Source organism: Gymnodraco acuticeps, unplaced genomic scaffold (assembly GCF_902827175.1).
Source record: "Gymnodraco acuticeps unplaced genomic scaffold, fGymAcu1.1, whole genome shotgun sequence".
NCBI classification, from domain to species: Eukaryota; Metazoa; Chordata; class Actinopteri; order Perciformes; family Bathydraconidae; genus Gymnodraco; species Gymnodraco acuticeps.
In genome coordinates, this window is record NW_022990368.1 from 1,760,281 (window position 1) to 1,785,917 (window position 25,637).

At 43.6% G+C, this 25,637-nt stretch overlaps 1 protein-coding gene and 1 long non-coding RNA gene across 2 annotated transcripts in view; one reads left to right on the forward strand and one right to left on the reverse strand.

Moving 5' to 3' along the window:
• LOC117551434 (CUB and sushi domain-containing protein 1-like) overlaps positions 1 to 25,637 on the forward strand; it is a 142,056-nt gene that overhangs the window by 71,656 nt on the left and 44,763 nt on the right. The window lies entirely within an intron of this gene.
• Positions 10,874 to 15,436, reverse strand: LOC117551439. Its single transcript, XR_004569788.1, has 2 exons — positions 15,370 to 15,436; positions 10,874 to 11,088 (listed from the first exon to the last, which is right to left on the reverse strand). It is a non-coding gene; the product is annotated as an uncharacterized LOC117551439 (long non-coding RNA).

The window sequence follows — 25,637 nt, forward strand, 5'->3', positions numbered from 1 at the left end:
TGGAGGGAGGAGGCAGGGACAGTGGGTGAAACTGGTAGGTTGCTATTGCTTTGTGTGTCGGGGGCAAGAGATTCATGTGATTGGTTGTTGCTGCTGAGCGGACCGTAGCGTAGGCAGAAATTTACTTTAGGGTGGGCCTGTAAAAATATAGGGTGGGCCAGATTTTCTTCTGCGCATCGGAAACTAACCACGATCCCGCCGGTACCGGTGGCAGATTACTTTTAGAATACTTCCTTTCCTCTTCTTTTTCTTCTTTCCTCCTCTTCTTTTTATCTTTTCCTCTTCTTTCTATCTTTTCCTTTCTTCTTTCTCTTTAGAATACTTTCTTTTCCATAACAGATGGGTATGTTTTGGTGAACGGGAGACACGTATTTTACTGTTTTAATGGCTTATGAAGAGCACGAACACGACATTTTAGTGTCATTCTTGACAGCTCTCTCATCTGCACCGTACATAAAAAGAAAAACTCACCCAGACTGCATTCTTTGTACTGTCTTAAAACCTTTCCTTGGAAAAGTGTATGCATTGTAAGGTGTCCTTGGGTGCTTTGAAAGGCGCCCCTAAATAGAATACATTATCGTTATTTATTATCTGAAACGATGTAATCACTTTTAAAACTTTTCCCAGTTACTTGCCCCATGCATTCGGCAGCAGCAGGCCATTCAGTTAGATTTGATCCCGTTATGAATGTCATAATTTCGACAATACATAAATGCTACATAAACGTTATCTTCCACGTTTTATCTAAACATCTCCGTTTCTACCTTCCAATATGTTTTGAAAGAGAACTCTCTCTCTCTCATCTGCGTGCGGGGCGGGGCCTCACGGACACGCTACATCTCTCGCTCGCAGATACGCTGCATCGCTGTGCACACGGTTCTGCCGGTAATGAATATTACATTGTGAGGAAACTTTCCACCAATAATTCCAATAAGTATTCACTTCAGGTTTACGAAAGTAACTGCACTCAGTTTACTCGTTTTTTCAAATGTAACGCCAGCTGAATATACTGATTTTTTTTTTTTTCTTTTTTTTTTTTCTTTCTTTTTCTTCCGATTACGTAACACCGTTACATGTATTCCGTTACGACCCAACCCTGTGTAAGGGTCGAGTGCAAACGTTTTCGTTAAAAACTAGTACCTGAGTGCAACGGAAGTTGAAGCTCCTGTGGCGGAGTCTTCCAGAGCCTGGAGGCGAGCATCGATAGCTATCATGGAGCTAGCCAGGGATTGCAGGGAGCCGGCCGCGCTACTCTCCATAGGGGTGTGTGACGCTCCCGGACTGGCGAGCCTGAGAAGGGGTGGATTTTTTGGAGGGGGACGGGATCCTGGAGGGCTCGACTTCCTGCCCTTTTTTTACCTCCGCGGCTGCGGCCTCGTCCTGCTCTCTGGGAAGCTGGCTGGAGCTGCTGCCCCGGACTGGGGAGCTACGCTGGAGACCTGGTCCGAGAGCTATCGCCGCTGAGAGAGAGTGAGGCCTGGGGCTGTGGGAAAGCCCTGCTGCAGGAGCCGGGCGATGAGGAAGTCTTCCTCTGTTGATAAGCCGCTGTGGGGAGCCGAACCGGGATCGGAGACTTCCAGAGAAGGTTCGTGTTCCGAATTGTCCGAGTTGGACATCTTGAGCTAGTTGTTTCTTACGGTTTTTCTCACGAGAAGCAGTATTGTATTGCAACTACCATTGCGTGTGATCATCTGCAATGACAACTGACAGGGAGGAAGAGCAGGTATTTAAGGCATTTAGCATGTGCAGCGATTGGCTGCTGAGGCATGACGCCCTCATATTTAATGAGGGGGGAAGGGAGCCATAGAGTGACGTGTGAGTGACTCGAGTTAGGTCTTCCTTATTGAACTTGCGCTAAAGCTTTCATTAGTTATATCCTCACTTTAGCTTCCCTTGTACAAGAGCACCATGCATGTTGTGCTGTCTGTATCTGTCAGGGTGGAGTGAAGCAGGCTGGACCCAAATGCAGATTTCACAGACAAATACCTTTATTCCAAGGTTAAATTGACAAAACAGAACACTACCACCTGAACACAGTCCAAGACAAACAAGGAACTAACAATGACAGACAGAAAAACCAGAACTTAAATACACACAAGACTAATCAAAGAAACAAGAGACAGGTGAGGAGGGAGGATAAAACACAGGGGCACAAGGTGAACACAATCGGGTAATCAGACAGGAGGGAACAGACAGAAAGCAACAGGCAAGACAGGGGGTGAACACTTTTCAAAATAAAACAGGAAACCAAAGACAGAAAAAGACAAAACAAAGCACAGACAGATCGTAACAGTATCTTCTGATTTGATCAACACTACTAAAGCTTTGTGATGTGGCAGAATAAGTTGTGTACATGACTCTTTTAACATTGATTCATGGATCATGCGCATCAGTACACACCCATGTATTTTATTTTTCATGCAACTACTAATAATATTCAGAATATTATAAGTTGCTCATATTTGAGTTTCACTTCCAAAAGCATCTGTATCTTAAATCTGCTTTGCAAGTTTTCATCAGACATTTCATTTCCCATTATATTCCTTCGATATAAGATTCAACACACAGTCACATTGAACGTATTTTAAATGGTGTTCCTGTGCTCTTTTACTGGTGTTATTCCTTATTCTAGAGAATCTAGAGGTGTGAACGAGTGATACGAATTTATGGCAGCCAAACATGTCAGTCACATTATGAATAATATATCATGAGAGCAAGACAAATGAATGTTGGCTTCACAGCCTCTTGACAGACCTGAGAGACAAGACTCTTCAACATACCAACAAACAAACAGGCTAGATCTCACAAATTAGTTAATGGTGTTATGACCCTTGCTCCAAGCCGTGCCCTTAACTTCAGTTATAGGAAAATCCTAGACATGATATGCATCTTGACTCCTCCAATATAATAATGCCCAGATGCACAACAGTATAAACCTCAGAGACTCGTATTGCACAAACAACCCAAACTAATGTTCACTAAAACCAAACCCTTAATCTTCCATAAAGAAACGTAAAACAAATGAGACGTCTCTTAACCTAAGCTCTTTTATGAAAATGTTTTCCAATGCAATCAAGTAACAACATTTTGGTCATTATATCAGAATTTCTAACATCAGAAAAACTGGACTGCACAAATTGTGGATTTATTTGTTGGAAGAAGCAGAGTTGAAGGAGAGCAGGTTTGCTTAAATTGATAGATTTGATCAACTTGTCCAATCTGAAGACAGCAATTCCTTCAATCATGGCCCCACCTGTTGCCCATCAACCTGACACAAGAGTGAGAGAAACACCTGTCAAATCAAACATCAACACAAATATAAACTATTGTCATAAAAGTTGATCTCAGAACATGTGGATGGGAGTAGACGGAGGAGTGTGGGTTCCCTGCTGGTTCGATTTTCCCAATTAGTCTCATCTGTCGTGGTGGATCCGTTATTAATAACTAAGTTATCTACACCGCTAATTAAGACTTCCCGATCATTGTGTGCCATTAACATCAAACAAAGTGTGTCTCACAGCTTTTTCTCCCACATCTTTTGGATATGAAAGAGGGCGTGTTTCCTGTATTTGTGTTTAACAGACTAGTAATTAACTAGTGGTCTCTTATCTTTTTGTGTTGACAGAGTTGTCAAGAAAAGCTATGAGTCACAAAGACGGTGAGGGAAATTTAGAAAAAGACGCAGGCGAGTACGGTTACATACAAGGACAGGGGGAGACAACTGTGTGTGTTTTTCATACTTTAAAGGGTGCTCTGTGAGTGTCTTGTCACTTCATGTCGACAGGGATATTAAAATGTGTCTGAATGCATGAGTCATACAGTTAAGTTGTGGTTGAAAATAGAGAAGGGAATTAGTGTTTACTTAGAGATTGCTTTCTAAATATTGTTTAATGTTGTTACGCGTATGTGTCATTGTCACATCTTGTCTGGTCTTCTTTAGCACTGCCTTTGCCTTACTATAACTTCAAATAAATTGTCATTCAAATGTTCTTTTTAAGCAATGCAACCTTGATTTTACAAGTGTACATGAAGAAGAACAAGAGGGAAAAAACAGAGAGAACATGTACTAAAAGACAGGAAAAAGGCAAAGAGTGGACAAGGAGAGACAGAGGGCGGAAATGAGTGACAGCAGGAGGAATGGAGAGATGAGTGGGATTTCAGATGAGAGAGAGAGAGACTGTGAAAAGAAAGAGAGAGAGCGAGAAATGGAATGGGATATCAGATGAGTGGGCCATTAGTCACTGCCTTTTTGCTTCCTGCTGTGACTGTGTTTCCATGGCGATAATTAGCATATCAGACATAAACCCCGCCTCCACAGCCTTCAGTGTCTTGTTAACCAATTAACTTAGGAGACAGCAAGGACTAAACCAGAGAAAATAACTTGAATATTAAAGTCAATCACCAACGGTAAAAAAAAACAGGTAACACCCCCTGGCTTCGCTTCACTAGATAAAAAGTTAAGTTCCTAAATATAACATTTACTTTGCACAAGATTTGACGTTGCAAAGAAAACGCTGGCACATTCATCGTGAACCATTAATCAAGTTGTTACTTATCTGATGTAATTACTCTTCTAATTTGGATATGAAATGTTTTGCATGGATGATAGATGATCATTGAACCTGGATCTGATTAGACGAGTCGCAATGTGGATAAAGTTACATTTCTCACCATCATTTCCATTTAGTTACTGTTCAGGAGCTTTTGATCGTATCACGTATGATTGAAAATAACCTGCCAATAATGCAGGCTACTGTAGAAATTGCTGGGATCTGCATTTTATCCGCTTAATGTCCCGCCAATTGTTGAAAAAGCATCTCCGTACAATGACTTTAGTTTACAGTTCATAGTCTGTTTGTGGTTGCCTGGGTGAACGCAAACCCAACCTTCTGCAAATGAAACAATGTAATACACTTGCGTCTGGTGTAAAGGCGCGGACTATTCGGCATGAATGCAATCTTAGAGATGGCTATTGCTCAGATCTTTGGTCCTTAGCCCCTCTGCGACGAGTGGAAGGTTATGTTCATTCTTTTATAATGACCTTGCGGTGTCCTCAGATCCCCTCTAGTTACTTACAGATGCTGCGCCTTCTGCTGGTTCGGGGGATTTCACAATGAGTGGTTTGCCCCACCAGCTTGCCATGCCCTTCGTTCAACCAAATTACTCTGGATCTACACGTCAAGCCCCTCAAGGATTTCCCATATTCTGCCTCCAACCAAGAGCATGATTCAAAGCATACAATTCAGCTTGGTACTTTATCTTCTTCTATCCCAACCTCCTCTGTGTACTTATGCAATAGATATAATAGTTGTTCATGCATTAATTGTATTTTCATTCGAATCCTGCAATCTTCAAGTGCTAAGTATTAAGCCACGCTAGAGTTAATTAATTTGCTCCTCAAGGGCCTTTAGAAGGCACGTCCTCCACGCAATGATAAAGACTGCCTCTTAACTTTGCACCCGTGCAAAGGTTAATGTATAAGTTCAGGCAAAGGGGTTTCACTATACATTGATAAACGTCAGATGCAGTTGTTACAGCTTTCTCTTGGTTTCTCAGGTGGCGAATATACACAGACCTCTCACCTTTTAATCCTCAGCATAATCTCTCCCTTACTGAATTAACTTTGGAGATCAAATATACACACTTTTTTGAAACATTCAATGTCTGACATTTCTGTTTTGGGAGTCAAGGAACCCTGAATAATCATTGCTAAAACTAATACTGTTTTCTTTGTCCTTTATCTTCCATGCTGAACTTCTCGCATCATTGCCCTCTGACACATGGGTCGGCACTAGGGGTGTAACGGTTCACAAACATTTCGGTTCGGTACGTACCTCGGTTTTTTGGTCACGGTTCGGTTCGGTACGTTTTCGGTACAGCAGAATTTTTTTTCACAAAACAAAACATATATATATATAATTTTTTTGTATTATTATTAAACTGTGAATAATGTATTCACTCAAATAAATACAAAATATAATAAAATAAACATTAAGGTGCAGCATTTCGATGAACTGAAATAATCTGTATTTTAACTTTACTGTACTAGTACTCACAAAACATAAACTATTAGTTTTGGGTTTTTAATTATTATTAAACTGTGAATATTCACTCAAATAAATACAAAATATAATAAAATGAACATTAAGGTGCAGCATTTCGATGAACTGAAATAATCTGTATTTGAACTGTACTAGCACCTAAGCAGCCAGTTTGACATTAGGACTTGCTTGTCATTGTATTTTCATGTTTTTTTTAAAGAAAAATGAACTTGTCCACATTGCTTGCCGAAAGGGCAGATCTGCTGGCACTAACAATGTCTCCTGCTGTGGAGAACACCCTCTCTCTAGGGACAGAGGTAGCAGATACAGCCATCTAGCGCTTTGCTAACATGGCAACATAAGGATATTTGGCATTTGTAATAGCTTTGGCTCGGTCTGAACTCTTTGCGAGTGGTGGAGGCTTAAATGCTAGTGGGAGTTGGGTTTGCACTTCAGTCTTTTTTCTTTTGGTATCGGTGATATTCACGTTCGGGTGATGCCTTTTCAAGAGTGTGCAAGTTTGATGTATTGCCAGCCGCGTAACCAATTTTAGTTGAACAATGCCGACAAACAGCTTTGGTTCGGTCCACCTGTCTTTGTCCGTCATCCTTGTACGTAACTGCGAAACCAAAATGTTCCCAAACCGGAGACTTCAATGATGCTGGAGGATTTTCGAGCTCAACTTTATCTGCGTTCGCCATTAATTTTCGATAGTTCCTCAAATTACTGACTACATTTGAACGCATCCCTCTGACCAGCTCTCATGTATGCCTCTCATCCAATTAAATGACTTGCTCGCTCTATGACGCGTTGAACCCAATGTGAGCAAATTGCTCTGAATGCTGCGACGCAGCACCTGAGATTACTTCCAAAAAGTTGTTCACGTTCTCAATTTTTTACGTTTAACGTTATATTCGTTCGGTACACACCTGTACCGAACCGAAGGGCCCGTACCGAATAATTTCAGTACGTGTACCGTTACGTGTACCGTTACACCCCTAGTCGGCACCCATGTTTATTCGATGGCTGCAAACCCAACGACGAGGGTTCTCCTCCAAGCTGCGTGATCTCTGCCTAAGCTGCGACCTGCCCCCAGATCGCTATTCCCACTGTTTAAGAATCTGCACAGCCACAACCGCAGCTCTATATCGGCCTACCTCAACCCTGAGTATCCTGGGACGTCGGTCATCTTCTGCCCACCAGCGCTATATCATGCCTCACATGAATGAGATCCTTTCAGCACAAACAACCATGAGCTCTTGCACTACTCGATGATGAGTAACGTTCAAAGATGTATATCTATATAATTCTGTTATTGCATACCAGGTGGTTGCTGGGTTAGATTATATTTATTTCATTATAGTATATTCCCCTCATAGCTGCATGCTTGGGGGGGAAAGCTCATTGTCGCTGCCACAAAGACCTAGACACAGCAGTCTTGATAGGTAGTATATTCCCCTCAAAGCCGCGGTGCTGGGCGGGGGGGTAGGCACTGGTCACTTCCAGGCCTACACATAGCAGTCTCTCTAGGTAGTATATTCCCCTCAAAGCCGCGGTGCTGGGAGGGGGGTCGGCACTGGTCACTTCCAGGCCTACACATAGCAGTCTCTCTAGGTAGTATATTCCCCTCAAAGCCGTGGTGCTTAAGGGGAATGGCTTTTCGGGCTGTTCCCGGGCCTTCACATAGCAGTTTCATTAGGTAGCATATATAGGTAGTATATTCCTCTCAAAGCCGCTGTGCTCAGGGAAGAATGGGCTCTGGGCTATTCCTCAGGCCTACACATAGCAGTCTCACTTAGTAGTATATTCACCTTAAAGCTGCTGTGCTTAGGGGGAATGGCCACATGGCAGCTCGCCAGGCCCTCTACTTATCAGTCTTACATCACCAGCGTCAGGCTCGGGCTACGCAGTTTTGGGGGATAGTATCTAATCTCCACGCAGTTTTGGGGGTTAGTTATTTAATCATCACTCATCGTGCTATGTATATCTATGGAGTGATGATGCCCGAGCCTAGTCGCCAAACTCAACTATATGCTTCTAATAAACATGTTAAAGGAACATGTGAGTTGTCTGACTAAAATCGGGCGAAGCCTGCGAGCTAGTTCAGGCAGTCAACTCGAGCACTTATGCTGCATTCATACATAACGCCCCCTTGCCACTCTACAACCAACCAAACAGAGTCTCCTTAATATGCCGCTCTATTTAACCTGCCAGATCTCTCTCCATGCATTGCTTGCTGCTGCTATTGCTGTAGCTACCTCTACGTTGCTGCTGCTTGCCTGCCCCACCACCACCCCAGCTTCCACCTGTAGGCTCGGGGGTTAGTTATTTAATCATCACTCATCGTGCTATGTATATCTATGGAGTGATGATGCCCGAGCCTAGTCGCCAAACTCAACTATATGCTTCTAATAAACATGTTAAAGGAACACGTGAGTTGTCTGACTGAACTGTAAATTATTGTGTCCGTCCAAAATATATTTTGTACTTATAGTGAAAACTAACCTTGGATGATGGGTTAGTAGACTAAAAGCTTTAGGAATCCAAAGTACAACATATAATAAGTACCCTGTATCAAGATTGATGCAAAACAAGTGATATTTTACCTTTTTAGACAGATTTAGCTAAAAGAACCCTCTTCTGGGGCCATTTGGGTGGATTTTCATTTCTCTGGCCCCCCTTGCTGGATTTTGACATGTGACATCTCTTTCTAACCGTCAGAGCCAATGGAATCGAGGGGAACTCCCACATAGTCCTTATTTGGTAATGTGTGTGTGTTAGACTGCCGCATAGCCAGTGGCGACTGGTCATTAGGGGCAGGTGGGGCACAGCCCCACCTAGTGTCAGCAGAAAGTATTAAAAGTAATGATTACAAAAAAATGCAAAAGATAAATTAAAAAATATATAAAATATATTTTAAGATCATGTTTATTCATCTGATTCGTCTGTACATTGCTGTTTTAGTCTGTGTTCTTCTAATTAGTGTCTACAGTGTGTGCCTATTGAGCTGTTTTGAGCCATGTGGGACAAAACCCGATCCTGCCCCTCCCTCTCCCTGTTTAAGTCAATGGTGACTGTAAAAACTACACTGCGCATGCTCAGAGTATTGTCCTATTTCATGTGTGTGGCAACAAAATAATGACCATAGGGGCACTGTGCTGACATCCCCACCATACGTCATCTCACATAATTCAGAGCTGATTGGCTGTAAGTACGTGTGCCGCGAAAAGTGTGGTGTGTGAAGAGGAGGAGAGAGAGCTGCAGTGAGGCGTCCTAAAACCTGGAAATAAACTGCGCATGGCTTCCCTCCACAAAAAAGCAATGATATTTCTCCATAGGATTTTAGAAAATAGCTCCAAATAAGATCTGTGGGAAACAAACCTGTTAGATAAATGCACGTTTTGTTCAGCCGGATAATATCCACATGTCTACCCTACTTTTATATAATTTTCGAATCATAAATCTATTGATTAGATCAGATTTATGATAGACTTTTGAAACTACAAGAACATAAGGAGGACTTTTACAAAAAAGTAATAGAGATTTTTGTCCAGAAGGATAGGCAAATGGACTTCATCTTCATGTCAAGGTAAGACTGCAATTTGATTGAAAATGGGATCTTACTAAGAGAGAACAATTCAATATTTAAATGATACAATTACATTTTTTGGGTATCCTTTTGTTGAACTGTCTGTTTAAAATTAATTGAAGCATCAGACAAAAAAAGCTTTTGAAAATAATATGATATTTTGATTTAGGTCATATAACCTGAAGAGTCAGAGCCTCACCAGCCATGAACCTCACTGCAGAAGCTTATATATAGACATCTAAGTTTTTTGTGCCCCACCACTTTTGTACATATAAAAACGCCACTGCGCATAGCCAAGACCGGAAGCTGCAGCCACTCTGGTGGCTACCATTAGCAGCTAACTTTTGCTCTCCGATTTTTACATACAAATTGAATTATGGATTATAAATGAAATCATTTTTTTATACAGAGACGTTAAAAACCTATGGATTAACCGATTCAGCCGCGTTTTTTCTCGTTTTAATGCCATTGAACACGTATTTTGATCAGATTGACAGCTACGGTGAGACAAGCTCCGTAAAGGTACGTGTTGTGATGTCTGTGTTTGCTTCCCTGTCGCGAGTTCGGATCACTCAGTGATGATACTATATACCTAAATAATCTGTGGAACCTCAGCTTTAATCGGATATCTTGTATGTGCAGCTACGATAAGTAATAAGGGTACTTTTATCTTGAGTTCTGTGCCAATGTCCGTTAGCATTTTTCGCTAAGGGGTCATTTAGATGCTTCTTATGAGACTTGTGTTTTGTTTTGGTAAAAATGGTTTGTATCGTCAGTTCAATCAGGAGAGACGTGATGTATGAGTACATGTTTATTATCGGGACACATATGTGGGAATAGTGATTGACGTATTACAACAAGTAACTGTAATGATGTTTTGGCGATTAGGCCCCGGGTTTGCAGGATGATCATTCAGGAGGGAAAGAACCGCTCTGATGAACCCCCGGGGTCTAGACACTGGTGGTGGTGATAGTAGTTCGTCCGATCTGAAGGGAGAAGGTTTCAGCTTGGCCCTGTATTAGGAGACAGGAGGCGAAGGGGTGGAGGAGGGTTGTGCGTTGACGCCTGAAATGACAACTGACAGGGAGGGGAGAGCAGATTTAAGGGGTTAGCAGGTGCGATGATTGGCTAGCCGGGGCGTGACGCCCCTGATCGCTTATTGAGATAACGTGTGACACCTGATGATATTGTCTTCCTGATTGAACTTACGCTGAGCTACATTTCAATCAGGAGAGACGTGATGTATGAGTATATGTTTATTATCGGGACACATGATATGCGGGAATAGTGATTGACGTATTACAACAAGTAACTGTAATGATGTTTTGGCGATTAGGCCCCGGGTTTGCAGGATGATCATTCAGGAGGGAAAGAACCGCTCTGATGAACCCCCAAAAGAAGTGAAGTATGAAGTACGGAGCTGTGAGCAATTCTTACCTTGCGGCTGGCTGCGGAGATCTATGGATGAAATGAGAGATTAACATGTGTGAAGAAAACTTCTGTGTTGCAATGTTGAGGTGGAATGAAGGAGTCTGGATCGTCGTTAGCCAAAACACTGAGAGTTTATTTAAGAGTATATTTAATACAGCCGGGGATATTACTTAGTTTCACACATCCCTGTGCAGCCACCAAGCCATCTCTGCCACAAAGAAGACATAGCACGCACCAACATGAGAAGAGGCGGAACTACAGAAGCCCGCGTTTTACCTAATCAATAGCAGATGTGAGACAATAATCTGTTTGTCTCGCAAAATGCATGGAGACAGGAAACCTTCCCCCACAGGAAAGAGGGAGAAGCTTTTGACCTGTGACCTCAACTTACAGAGAGGATCTTTGACTTTAATACAAAGGATGTTTGCAATATCACAGATTCTAAGAAAAGATAAGAAACTCTATAGGGACGTGATGAGCGCCGGAATCGCTTCCGGGCTTCGGGGTTAGACATGCGCGGACCCACTGGCCGCAACCTGCACTGCAGGGTTAACATGACGCAGACCCACTGGCCGCAATCTGCATTCGCAGGGTTAAACCTAACGCAGACCCATGTCCGCAACCTGCATTCGCAGGGTTAAACCTAATGCGGACCTGTGTCCGCAACCTGCACTCGCAGGGTTAAACGTGACGCGGACCCACGTCCGCAACCTGCACTTGCAGGATTAGCGTACGCAGACCCGGAGTCATAGCCTGATAGTTACGAGAACAGTTGACACGTATACATGCTGACGTGTTACCACCACCAGTTATAGGCATAATTACCATTTTTAGTGTTTGAGGGACCTTTGGATAGCCAGCACGGCACTGATGTCCGGGCGGATGTAGGATGTGAAGGCAGAGGAGGACCATCGTCCGAGTTGTTGCAGGGATGAGGATGAGACGCCTTGATTAGCAGTGGAGGTAGCTGCGCCTATCCTGAACGAATGCCCCGAGATAATTGGGGTGATAAGCCGGATCTAATGAGAACTTGCTTAAGTAATGTGATGAGGGACGCTAGTGTTAGATCCAGAGAGTGTGATAATAAATGTGTAAGCGATAGTGGAATCTGAGCGGCCGCTATGCGGATGATCTCATGCAGATATTCCCCCCCAAAACGGAGGATGTGCAGTGCACGTCTTTAAGGGACGGGGAAACCGCGGTCGTCGTGAGGCCGGCAGATGCCACGTCCAGAACGGGAGATGATGGCGTGCCGTAGATTATCCGCATGCAAAGTATGGTTGCCCGGTGAGGAAGAGCAATTGTCGTTGGAGATGTTTGCTGTATGCGCCTTGACGTTTATGTGGATGCACGCAGTTTGGTTAGAGGAACATTAATACCATGAGCTTGATGTAATGCCTAGGCACTCCAGGTGTGTGACTAGGCCTATAGTTCCTCATGATTAGGCACGCTGTGCTCCTGGAGGAGTCTCTTCTTGTTTCTTCTTCTCTCTTCTTTCTTCTTCTCTTTTCCCAGTTGAGTGGGGTTATAGGTTAGTAATGTTGTATTTGAACACTAGATGGCGTAAAGCAATGCATGAGGGGATCTCCCTGGGCAGTGGGTGATTGAACTGGGGAGAGACACTATTAATATTATTTACCCGAATAGCCGGTGCACGTGTAGTTTCTCCTTACTTGACTCCCGCTTAAGGCTGAAAGAGTTCCGCTGAACGGATGATGGGAACTTAAAGCGCGTCGTTAATATCTGCTTTGAAGAGCCAGCCTTGCCTGCACGCTATTAAGATTACATTATCTCCGTGCGTAGAAAGGGGGAACATTGACCTTGTCATCGAGATTGCCCTGAACAATACCAGTCATGCTAGTAGCCTACGCTAAAGCGAATATAGTTGTAACGAGCAGTAGCGCTTGAACAAAGTGACTAGAACGCGACCGCACCTTGAAATATTTATGCAGTCGGGCAGCACTAAGAATCTGTTATTGTGTAGGAAACGGTTTAATGCCGCAATGATAGTGACAGTAGTCAAGATGACTGATTAGCTTGGTTGCAACATCACCTGTAGGATGCCAGAGAACCTTAATGACGTTGTTGTGATGCCGACGTCGTAAATTCATACTGAAACATATCGCTAACAGATGGGACATATTTATAGCTGCTTATATGACAGTCGGACAGTGAATGCTTAACGACGACTGCTGCGTGTGAGTTAACAGTGGAATAGCTCCGGTGCACAATTCGCTGCAGCGGCGTTTATGCCGCTGAACCACGTGATAACCGATACAACACGGCATTCTAGAAAAGTATAGGTTGAAGAAGTAGTTCTGATTGAATCTGGCTTCGTATGATTGAAAACTACCTGACACGATCCTCCATGTTGTTTGACAGCGGTAAGGGAGAAACACGGCGACGTAAACAATTACGTCATGACGCAGACGCGATATTACACCTTTGAACCTAATTCACCTCTGTAATGTGTAAGGATTTAGTGGATCAGAGACTGTGAACGGATTTGGACAGTGCTGCCGAAAATATGTTGTTGTCGCAGATCCAGCCGTTGGTGCACCGAAAAACGGAATATTCTAGTGGAGAAAAAGAAAAACGATCATTAAGTCAATAAATCGTTCAATTAATATTGGGAGTGAATTCCTAATTTATTTAGTATCTGGTCGTGTCATAAACAGGAATGTGCAGCGACTTGTCATTGAGGAAAAGAAGCCCTACGAAACACCATTCATTTCAGGTAACACTGTGATGAAGCTTGAAACTGCATTAGTTACTGAGCATTGTAATGGGAAGTCATACTGTTAGAAATTAAAATCAATGTTTTTAATGGCATAAAGTACCTTAAACATACCGTCAGTTTAAATCATAGGTTTAAATGCTGTTTTATACTGAAAAACCAGAAGTTCTTGTGCACAACCAGTTGTTAAGCTTTTATTCTGAAAATCCTTCTTCTCCGGTTAGCATTTAGCATGTGGCTAATATACCATTACTATAGAGGTGAATTTAGTAGCGATATGACACGGAGTGTTGCACACCGAAACCTACTGATTTCAACACTACAACTATAGACGTCGAGATATTATTATTGTTGAATATTAAATGAAGGTACAGTTTATTTGAATACGTTATTGTTTACAGATGTGGGTAGCATGTGACAACATCCGGAACGACCGGAAACCAAACTGCCGTGAAGTATTTCCTGTATTTTTTGGAGTATTGATTACAGCGTTTAGAATGTGTTAAATGAAAAGTCATGAAAAGAGTTAAGGAGGAGAAAAGGCGTGTTTGGATATATATTGAATGTACAATGTATGTATCCTCTGATATGCGTAACAACGGACATTAAATACGTGGAGGGCCGGCCCCCAGCAGTGCCGACCGGCACACAGGGAGGAGCCAGCAGAGGAGATATAACAGCTGGAGAGGTGGAGCTCGCTCTCTTTCCTTCACTCAGACACAGCTGTTTTTCTGACTGAACAATCTCCTGTTTGTAACATTACCGCGCCATATTTTTAATTAAAGTAACCATTTGAACCTTCTCAGAGACTCCATTTAGTCGACTTTTTAAAGCCTCTCTCCTGGACGCGAGAATAACGAACATAGATAACAATACCCGAACTGCATTAGCAATGCATTACGATCTTCGTACGCAAAGAAATACGTTACTGAAACTCCATTCTTTCACACACACATACGGGTATTGGGCCGAGCGCGACACCCTACGTCCGGTATCCACCGTTTTACGCGAGGTGCAAGCAGCCGTACACCGTCTAGGTGTTGCTAAGCTTCCTGTACTGAATATCATAGTCTATTGCCAAGTCAACTCTAAAATACCACATATATGCAATGGCATGATAATATTATTGTGACAAATGGGGTATTCACCTGGTGTTTCCAGAAATTAGACGTAGATGCAGCCACAATCGACGAAGGCCACTGTCGTTTTTCCATACATCTGCAGGCAGTCTGTAAGGGCAATCGGACAACCCACACAGCTCTAGTTTACGCTGGTAACGACCTAAAAAACACCCCTCAAGTCCAGAGATGTAATCCGAAGACATGCAGCGATTTCTTCGGTCGTTAATTCAGAAAAAAAACCTAGTGCGCTCTGCCTGGCTGCGTTAGCTAGCTGTTTATATTTGCACTTCCAGGATATTAGCACCTCCAGGAAAATGGCGTATTTATATATATATATATATATATATATATATATATATATGGCGCGTGTTGCATTGTGGGTAGCTTGTGACGTAACTGTGTGTGAAAGAATACTGTAACACGTTACGCCCAACACTGCCTGGAACTCACCTTAACCCTGAACTAAAGGTAGCAATGCATAGTGTTAAACTTCCTGTCGGCTCCCAGACCGTAGTCGAGGAAACGGGGGGGATGACTCTCTGTCGTAGTTTTTTATGGACACATTTACCATTCAATCTCGTCCAACTGATCTTGCAGCTGTCACTCCTCGGCTCTTGGTAGTTCAGGCATTTATCAAACCTGGCAACTCCGGGCTTCCTGGCAGCTGTCAATCAAAGTCCAGTGGCTCCGCCCCAAAGTGCCAGAAACTTTTCACGCGCGCGTAGACAGACTCCGCGAGCGAGTGAGGCTGACGGCCCGTCCACATAGCAGCGTGCGTTGACGCTTGGAGGTGGGCGTATCTGAAGCTTGGGGATTTTTTGCGACCAACAACCAATCACATGGCACAATCTCCCGCCCCCGACATACAAAGCAATAGCAATGTTAAAACGAAGTAAACTGGATATAAAATCCCCAAACAGGCGAAAACCTACCAGTTTCATCCACTGTCTCTGCCACCTCCCTCCATGCCTCGCTCCTCCGGTTTGTATCCCGGTAGATGAACAGAGACTGATCATACGGCACCGGGTGATTCACTACCGCTATAATGAATTTTCCCTCCATTTTTTGGAATATGAGGAAATGACCTGCGTAGTCTCTCCCAGCATACACGCGGTTTGATTGGCTAGCGCTTGTACTGGCAGATTTGCATAAACGGGATTTCATTGGCCGTAACGGAGCCTACACACGGCGGCGTGCGTTGCCGCTTGGCGGTGGGCGTGTCTTGAGCTTGGGGAGTCAACGCGAGCAACGCGACCAATAACCAATCACATGAATGTCCCGTCCCGGACATACAAAGCAAAGCTCATGCTACATCCATGCTGGCTAAATATACTGTCTATGCTTGCTAGCTGTCCATTCAAACGAAGTACACTGGATATAAACTCCCCAAACAGGCGAAAACCTACCAGTTTCACCCACTGTCTCTGCCACCTCCCCCCATGCCTGGCTCCTCCGGTTTGTATCCCTGTATGTAAAGAGGGACTGGTCATATAGTACCGGGTGATTCCCTACCGCCACGATAATTTTCTCCTCCATTTTTTGACATATGGGAAATAACTGCGGTCTGGCTCTCCCAACATACACGCGGTTTGATTGGCTAGCGCTTGTACTGTCAGATTTGCATACGCGGGATTTGATTGGCTGACGCCTCCGTCGAGGCGGCAAAAGTAGAATATTGCTCTACTTTTGCAGCGAGCACCGCGAGAGAAGCTACGCTTTGCTCCCACAATGCAGTTCGGCGAATCGTGACGTCACCCCATTCAAAGTGAATGGGAAGAAGCATTGAAGCGGCAACGCACGCCGCCGTGTGTAGAGGCCGTAACACTCCCGCGAGGGAGCAAGAGGGCTGTCTCTGTGCAGATTAAACCCTGTTTAATCTGCATGCGAGGGTCATTTCATGCGCGTGTAAAAGCACATTTCCCGCTCGTGAGTAGCTTGTTTTGCACGCTAGAATATTGACCCAAATCTGACTACATAGGTAGCGATCTCACTCTGCATGACCCAATGTCATACAATACACGAACATCTCGTGAATTGTTGCAACTGCCTTTTGCCAGCGCTACCCTGACGCCTGTTTAAAGTGAGCGCAGGAGGAAGTAGCTTCAATGGGATATAGCTTAAGCCCTGCCTGCCTGCAGGAGGGGTTGTGGTTGAAGCCAGAATGGGTAAAACTCCGCATGCGATGAGGACCTGTTCCGTGTGAAGCCGGAAGCGCCGCATTAAGCGGCCCTGATGCCAGTGATGCCTTCTCGAGAGACTGAAGGCGTGCGTCAATTGTTTGCGTGAAGTAGCCATTCCCATTAAGCTGGAGGAACTTCCATGGAGCCCGATTTCCTTGTCTTTTCCTCCCGCGTCCGGGTTTGCGGGGCGGCCGGCTGGACCCGCTAGCCGACTGGGGAACGCCGCCTGTAGCTTAATCCGCAAGACTGCGGAGCTGATGAATAATGCCTGGAGCTGGAACGAAGCCCTGCTGCTGCTTGTGCGTTGACGCCTGAAATGACAGCTGACAGGGAGGGGAGAGCAGATTTAAGGGGTTAGCAGGTGCGATGATTGGCTAGCCGGGGCGTGACGCCCCTGATCGCTTATTGAGATAACGTGTGACACCCGATGATATTGTCTTCCTGATTGAATTTACACTGAGCTACATTTAGCTGAGATTATTTCCGATAATCTGGTATAACACATTAATAGGTTCTTAAATATTAAGATCCCCTGAGACCAGTGGCGTAGCCAGGAATTATTGTGTGGGTGGGCCTGGAGAAATGTAGGTGGGCCAGGGGGAGACTCATTAAGCATGGGGTCTGAGCTCAAACTTCATTAATGATTTTATTTATTTTTTAATGCACTAATTAAACATAAGCATAAGCATAAACTAGCAGTGAAAACAAAAACATAGGCACGGCGGCCTCAGAATGTGTGTAAAACTGACATCCACATGACTGGCTAGGCGGCCACAGAATACACAGGCTCGGCGGCCTCAGGTTGTTTATCCTTGACAGTCGCACACACGGAGTCGCTATAGCCTGCGAAGCGACGGCATCCTTGAATCGGTATCATACAGAGCGGCGATACTGCGACTAGAACACACACGCACACACACACACAATAGTCTGCAACTGCAGCTGCGCTGTTGTTGCAAATGCAACAGTCTTTTGTGTCTGCTGCGAGACCCCATCGCGCGTCTTCGTATAGAAGACGGAGGAGAGAAGAGTAGATAAACAAAATGGAACTGATGGATAAAAGACAACGACGAGGCATGGACATCAAACGCTTCATGAAGAGGAACTGGCTGCTCATCGCTACGATGATAGCAGTGGTGTTGTCATCCACATGACTGGAACGGTGGCTTCAGGTTTATCCCGCATCCACATGACTGGATAAAAAATCCAAATAACACCCAAATAAAAAGTAAAAAATATAAACAATTATATTATATTGACGCACCAAATAGCTAGGCTTCATTACAATTACAAATTAGTGAAATGTGAATTAGCCTACCTTTTTGATGATCACAGCAGGAGACGACGGGGCTTGGTATTGAACACTGAGATGATCTCGTCATGCTGCAAAGACTCGGCCAGTTCTCTTTCAAATGACAGGAGCGATAAACTATTCACAAGGCCAGTCACCATCGATGCCCTGCTGTCTGTCTTGATTCGATTGACTGTAGAAAATAGTCTCTCCACAGAGCAAGTGGTCATCGGTAGAGTAACGAGTGCCCTCAGCAGACAATTCATATTTGGAAATATGTCACTTGGGCAGGTGTCGCTAACTTCCATGAGTGATGGAAAGAGCCTGCCATCTTCCTCCTTTCTCTTTAGCTGCTGAACAAAAACAGTGTGTTCTGCAGCCTCCACTGTTATTCCAAAGTGGGCACTGGGTGATTGCTGCCATCTCGCCAAATGTCTCGGAACTGGGCATGCAGGCCGCTGCGGCTTTCATCAGCCCATATGAGTCTGCTTGGAAACGAGTGTCTAGCTCCATTATCTGCCTGTCCAAGATGTCATTATATAATCTTCTTAAATCAGAGTTGTCCCTCACAGCGGTCGCTTTGCCCATTGTCGATTCCACATGAGAGTCACCCAACCTGGCTGGCATCTTCCTCTTTCGGGAGGCAGTGACGTCCCAGTTCATAATGTCGTATTTCAACATCAAATCCTCCGTCAGTTTCATTACTTTGTCCAAGTCATTTTTGGAATTATCCCTGCATGCAGTGAAGCTCTCCTTAAGTCCCTCGATTAGATGTATGCAATCTGTTATAGATATAGTGGCGGATTGCAGGCCCTTCGTGGCGAAGTCACTCATTTCAAACAACATCTTAAATGTTACGAGATGAAATACAAATTTCTTGTTCTGGATTTGTTGTAAGAGAGAGTCAGCCTCGATTTTCGTCTGACCAGTGCTCTCAGAAAATTCGGCAAGTGTTTCTAATATTGCATCAAAAAGACTCAAAACCTTATTGACTGAACCAGACCTGGAACTCCATCGCGTGTCGAAGCCCCTCTCAAGCTCTAGCGCTGGTTTATGTGGGCGGAGCTGTTTCTGTATTTCTATAAACTTTGCATGTCTATGTGACCCAGTCATTAAACTATGTAAGGAGTTCAAAATATCAAAAAAGGTTGCGACGCTGGGTGATGCCTTGGATGCTGCGCAAAGCACAAGGTTGAGACGGTGCGAGTTACAGTGCACATAAACAGCGTGGGGGAACGTTTGCTTCAGAATGACTTGAACCCCACCTCTTTTGCCGGACATTACTGATGCTCCATCGAAACTAAATCCAACACATAATGCGGGATCAAGCTCTAGTGCCTCCAGTACTTGTAAAATATTTTCTGATATTACATTTGCAGTCATGTCCCCTGTCTCTACAAAACCCACAGCCCTCTCCTTCAACACTCCTTTGTGTAGGTATCGACCACAGACAGCCACCAGTTCTCTCTTGGAGAGGTCTTTACATTCATCTGCGAGAATAGCATAATATGTATCCGGCTGATCATGTAATTCACCTTTTATTTTCCGGATGAGTAGAGATGCAGCTATTTCCAACAACTCATTTTGTATGTCAGGGCTCATGAGTTTACAATTCTTCAGTAGTTCGTTCAGGCGCATTTTTATGTCGGGGTCATAAGTACAAATTAATTTGAATAACTCCAAAAAGTTCCCCCTGTTCAATGCCTCCGCATTTTCACGGTGCCCCCGCAAAGGTATGTCTTGCTTGGCGCAAAATAAAACGAGGTCTATCACAACTTTTATATGTTCTCGATTTCGTTCTATAAATGATCGATTAGCAGCATCCCTGTTAAGCTGGTTAATAATATTTCCCTTCCCTGACTGGTGGCATTGCTTATAGCCTTCTACTTTTGCCAATGCTGAAACATGTTGTTTGCTAGCCTCATGTTTTACACAAAACTGAGAAATATGCTTCCAGTCCTTAAATCCATATTTTACGAATCGATCTTCGCCTGTCACTTCAAGGAAATGGCGACATGCCTTACAAAACACTGCATCTCTGGATGTGCTGTATTCAATCTAATGAAATCGGTCATAGCACTGGGCGGAAAAACTCCTACTTTTGCCTGACAAAAAAGTGGTGGCTGGGAACACCTTGTGTTTGGGCTGTGTCGGGGGCTCATCTATACCTGACAAGTCTGATGGTGCTGCTAACTTTAAGTCTGTTCCACCTGAGGCTGAGGTCAATGCTGTAGGTTCTTTGAAACCAGGTGGAGTGGAGGCTGAGGTCGATGTTGTAGGTTCTTCGAGAGCAGCTGCAGTGGAGGAAGGGAGTGGAGGATGAGTTGTGATAACGTTAGCCATCTCGAATGCTGACTCTGGCGCTTGCTGGGAAGAATCACTGTGAGCAGCAGCGGCAGCTGCAGTCGGTGTCTGGATGGATTCGGAGGTAGACGCCTGTAGTTCAGCAGAATCCTCTGTGCGAACTCGTTTTAGAAATGTAAACAAACTAGTTTGTTTCGCCATTTTGCAATCAACTTGGTACTGTACAGTTGCGCTAGCTGCTGGCTGAGAAAGAGCGCGAGAGCAGTCAGGAACGTCAAAATCGCTGTGACACGCTGATTGGCTGTGGGTGGGCCAGACATGCATGTGGGTGGGCCCACCCACAGCTACGCGGCTGCCTGAGACACAGTGTCGGAAAAAAAAAAAAACAGGGTCCCCGCCGACAGGGACCTTGGGGCTTAAGGTTATTTTGACCTTGCAAATAGAAGAAACCAAGACGTTTCAGTTTACGGACCATTGAGTATATGTTCTTCAAGCTTCACTCATATTATACAATGTCCATAAGCGCATGGAGAGGGTACAGTAAAGTCCTACAACTAAATAATGTCTGTATATGCATACAAATACATTTAGCACAATCCAAAACATTCGAAAGACCCAAAACATGTTGTGCACTTCCTGACTTCAGCTGATTTATTATTCTGCCATGAAATTTGAAAATTATTTCCTGGCCCTTGTATTTAAGCCCTTAATATTTGATCACTATCCCTACTCAGCTTTCTGAAGATATTGGGTGCTCTGTGACCTGAATAACTTGTGCTTTTAATGCAGGATTACACACTTGGATACATAGAGTAACACTGGACGTACAGGTTAAGTAAAAACGCTGCTAGTTCAATGACCAGGCTTAACAGGTCTCTGTGTTACAGTATACTGTAGGTTGGTGGCTGGCTGATGCCCTTGAACAAGGCGCTGAATCACAAAACAGGAGGTGACAACTAGCCCTGTGCTCTCTCCCTTCTGAAGAAAAGTTGGTGAAAGGACGATTTATTCTGCAATGAAAGGTGTCTGATCGCAAAACAATTCTAAAGTGCCCTTGAACAAGGCACTGAATTCGAAATTTCACCAGGGGAGTTTCATCGCTGCCAACCCTGTGCTCTGTGAAGACATGCCTGTGTGCATATATAGGAAGGGTATGCAGAATAAGGCTTTCAAGGGACCTTCCTGTAAAGGTGTGAGCCCTGATTCAGAGGTTCATCTTAAACACTGTAGAAATCAAGTTGTTAACTTTGAAACGATTATTTATAAGATGTCTGGATTCCATAACAGCATTCGTTGCAATTCTGTATTTATTTGCAATTCAAGTTTCTTTTTATAGCTCCTTTCAACAACAAAGCAGTTCTCAGCCCTTTGCAGGCATTAAGAAGAGCCATTATGAAAAGGAAACAAGGCAATATAAAAACACATAAAAAGGCAAGGAGTAGCCTGAAATAAATTGAAGATAAAAATATGCTAAAATATAATTAAATTGATTAAAGATGAAAATAAGACTTGTAGTGCATTTCTAGTGTAGTGAAATACATGAATAAATAGTCCCAATTGTATTTCAGTAAAGGGCAGTGGCCAACAGGACTCTGGCTTTACTCAAAATACTTTGGAGGAGTTTTCTTGTGACAAGTTCTAGATGTTCACTCTGCCTGGCTCTTCCTACCATACAGTATATTCGGAAAATGCATTTCCGGTCAATCGTTTATTCTTATGCTTTTCAATATTAGCTTTCCAGAGAGGACAGCTCTTGCTTTACTTGATAGTCAGGCCTCCAGTTAGTAGTGTTGTTGATGCTAATTAGCTGTGTATTAGCATTCTCTTGTTGTACACTGAAGAGTGTAAAGTGGAATCATTTCTAAAGTACACAGTCCATTCACCAAAGCTCAGTTCTTGCTACTGGGTGTTAGGAAGCGCTAGACATTTTTTTTGTGATGATGTGATGCAAGTCATCTACACGTCCAAGCTTCAGCTGAGTCCAAGGTTTACACTTACTGTGCTCAGGCATTTATATATAAGCATTGGGCAGTGGCGAGCCGTGACTTTTATACCTAGGCCCTCTGACCCCCCCTTCCCTCGAAAAAAAAGAAGAGATATTGCGTCTCAACGTAGACTTCAGCGGAATATAAAAACAGTGGTCCGGGGTGCAAAACGCATCAATGACAGCGACCCTCTACCACACAAAACAACATCATTTATATAAACACCTATCATGACAGGGCACCCACAGCCAAGTAGCGATTACAAATGAATTAAGTCGGCACCGCGGCCCGCATTGAAAATGACTTACCTACCTTTGATGATCAAATCATTACATTACATTACATTGCATTTAGCTGACGCTTTTATCCAAAGCGACTTACAATAAGTACATTCGACCAGGAAGACACAACCTTGAAGAAAACAGAATCATATAAGTACATCAGGTTTCATAGAGCCAAACATTTCAAGTGCTACTCAACTGGCTTTAGGTAAGCCAGTCCTTTATTAGTATAAAAGTGCTTCGTTAATAGTTCTAACGCTCGAAGTGGAGTCGAAAGAGATGAGTTTTCAGTTTGCGCCGGAAGATGTGCAAGCTATCTGCCGTCCTGATGTCAATGGGGAGCTCATTCCACCATCTTGGAGCCAGGACAGCAAACCCACGTGTTTTCGCCGATGGGAACTTGGGTCCCCCTCGCAGCGAGGGCGCAACGAGTCGTTTTGGCTGATGCAGAGCGTAGTGCACGCGCTGGGGTGTACGGTTTTAACCATGTCCTGGATGTAGGAAGGGCCAGATCCATTCGCAGCATGGTAAGCAAGTACCAGTGTCTTGAAGTGGATTCTAGCAGTTACCGGAAGCCAGTGAAGGGAGCGGAGGAGCGGAGTGGTGTGGGAGAATTTAGGAAGGTTGAAATCACTGAAACACAAAGTCCATCCTCCTGTCCTTTTGGATGAAGCACTTGATGGCGGGTCATTCAGCTGATCCTTTGCCACTCCAGTTTATCATTGTAACTCAATCTTGAAAATGACTCGGTTAATAATTTCGCAACGATGTCATCACTATCACTGAGGTGAGCAATCATGAACGAACTTATGCTAATCATAAATCTATCGATCATAAATCTATCGATTAGATTTATGATTCAAAAATAGTAAAAGTAGGGTAGACATGTGGATATTATCCGGCTGAACACAACGTGCATTTATCTAACAGGTTCGTTTTCCACAGACCTTATTTCGAGCTATTTTCCAAAACCCTATGGAGAAATCCCACTGCTTTCTGTCGAGGGAATCCGAGCGCAGTTTACTTTCGGGTTTTAGGACGCGTCACTGCACCACTTGCATAGACCTCACAGCGGGCGGAACTTGTCATAAAGTCCGCGAAAATAAAGCCCGCCCATTTAGAGGGAAGATATGATTGGTCAATTGTACTGTCATTTGACATTACTCTCTCGTTGAGTTACTATAGCGGGCCCTCTGTGAATGTAGAGAGGGACCAACAAGCTCTCCCGTCTTCACATAACTCGTAGAGACGGCATTTAACCCTTCACATTCCAACAGAAACTGAACAGGCAGATTCGAAGGATTTATTTCTTTGGAAATATTATTTTAAATACAATTAAATCAAGTTATTTTGGTAAAACTAATGAAAAATGTAACAACAAAAAAATATTTTAAGAAATATTTTTTTAAAAATGTTTTTTTTTAATGTTTTCAAATATTATTTTTTAGAATATCTTAGGCCCTCACAGAGGGCCTAGAGGGCCCTGACGGCTCGCCACTGGCATTGGGTAACATTTGTGTTTGTAATTTGAGAGAGGTTGCTGGGAGTGACCAACACAAAATGATCACACAACTTAGTTCTACAAAGTCTTTCGGTTTTTGGTTTTGGGTTTTCAGCCTGTAACTTTTATTGTTTTGTGTCAGTCCTACTGCTGTCGTCAACCTTATTTCCCACATTGTTCAGCCAAAAAGCCTTCAAAACCCAACCGTACACTATCTGCCCAGAACCAAAGAGCAGACAGACATTAAAACTCGCTGTAATTGTGAATTACATTACATTATTTACTGCTATGTAACTTTAGATACTGTGTACAAGTCAAACACACACACTGCAGGGTTGCCAACTCTCACGCATCTGGCGTGTGACACACGCTTTCACTCTCAATCTCACGCTCTCACGCTGCCCAAACTATTCTCACGCCAAAAACAAGATGAACCGGCGATCGTTTTTGGTTGGTTATTTACAATGTTGAGTAGACAGCTGCTCAAGCTGTCAATCCGCTCCCTCCTCACCCCCACCACTCTTAACAACGTTAACAGACAGCAGAGCAGTGGGAGCCGGTTGGTCAATCCCCGACCCGTATTGCGCATGCACAGATCTAAGATCCAGTAGAAATTATAAAAAGTAAAAGTCTGCTGCTTATTGTTCTACTAGGCCAAAATAGAGTCCAAGAGTATATGAGAGTGAGAGTGCGTTAATTCATATATTTGGCTGTTTGTAATAAGTCTGTAGATTTGTTTGTGTGTGTGTTTCATGTATAGGCCTCTCACGATAATTAATTTTGTTGGATACATTTTCCCGGAAATTATTGCGATAAACGATAATATTGTCGGCACCGTTGTATGACCATTTTAGACCACTGACATAATGATAATATATAATAATAGTTCAAGTACATCCTTTCAAACTGCTAGTCACATCCTCATGTAAATGGGAAAGTATCGAGGTCAAAAAAGTTATCGAGTTCATTTTTATTTATCGTACGATAAGTCAATGAATTGCTTATCGCGACAGGCCTATGCACACAATAAAACAGTGGAAACAAACATGCGTTTGACTTTCATTAGTGAATGAAACTGTGTGCCCTTTATAGTCTGTGTCCAATATTGTGTATTTGTATATATTGTATATATCCTATATATATGCTAAGGTCCCGCTACTGACACGAAAGCAGTCA